Source organism: Colobus angolensis, unplaced genomic scaffold, assembly GCF_000951035.1.
Source record: "Colobus angolensis palliatus isolate OR3802 unplaced genomic scaffold, Cang.pa_1.0 Scaffold205, whole genome shotgun sequence".
NCBI classification, from domain to species: domain Eukaryota; kingdom Metazoa; phylum Chordata; class Mammalia; order Primates; family Cercopithecidae; genus Colobus; species Colobus angolensis.
This window is the reverse complement of record NW_012115211.1, coordinates 1,359,742-1,360,755: the sequence shown is the minus strand read 5'-3', so window position 1 is coordinate 1,360,755 and position 1,014 is coordinate 1,359,742. Positions and strand designations below refer to the sequence as shown.

The 1,014-nt window shown below is 44.8% G+C and overlaps 1 pseudogene; it reads right to left on the bottom strand.

The window, feature by feature from the left end:
* Positions 1-304, bottom strand: part of LOC105511854 — a 29,435-nt pseudogene extending 29,131 nt beyond the window's left edge.
* Positions 305-1,014: the final 710 nt, after the last annotated feature.

Below are 1,014 nucleotides of genomic sequence, written 5' to 3'. Positions count from 1 at the left end.
AAGAAAGGAAAGAAAGAAAGAAAGAAAGAAAGAAAGAAAGAAAGAAAGAAAGAAAGAAAGAAAGAAAGAAAGAAAGAAAGAGAGAAGGAAAGAAAGAAAAGAAAGAAGAAGAAGAAAAAAAGAAAGAGAAAGAGGAAGAGGAAGGAAGGAAGGAAAGAAAAGAAAAGAAGAAAAGAGGAAAGAAAAAAGAAAATCACAAAGATGGGGGTTGGGGGAAGAGGGACTCTGGCAGAGAGGGAATGCTGACCAGGCAGAAGACAGGCTAGGAGTCCTCTGATCCATTACAGGCTGTGGCCCCCACAGTGGGTCAAAGCTGGATGTCTGTAGATACACACTGGGAACATCTGGAAACCAGAACAATCAAGGAAACATTCACTAGAACATGTATCTTTTTCCTTTCCAACTATGGATCTCAGTCCCAACACTTTCCTTGTGCCAGGAATTGTATTGCACAATTAAGATTTCTGGAGTGGTGAGACGTCTAACAGCAATGGCAGAAAGAGCTGGTCCTGTTTTGGGCGGAAGAGAGGTAGACACAAACACCTAAGAACCGTCAAAGAGAAGGAGCAACACTTACAAAGAACTGGGACCACTGTTAGCAGCTTCAGGGGCCCAGAGATCAGTCCCACATATGGAAGAAGTTTCTTACCATTAGAATGACCCCATAATGAAGGCCGGGCGCGGTGGGCTCATGCCTGTAATCCCAGCACTTTGGGAGGCCAAGGCAGGCAGATCACCAGAGTTCAGGAGTTTGAAAACCAGCCTAGACAACATGGTAAAACCCTGTCTCTACTAAAAATGCAAAAATTAGCCGGGTGTGGTGGCACATGCCTGTAGTCCCAGCTACTCAGGAGGCTGAGGCAGAATAACTTGAATTCCAGAGGCGGAGTTTGCAGTGAGCTGAGATTGTACCACTGCACACCAGTCTAGGCAACAGAGTGAGACCCTGAAAAAAAAAAAAAGAAAAAGAAAGAGAGAGAGAGAGAGAAAGAAAGGAAGGAAGGGAGGGAGGGA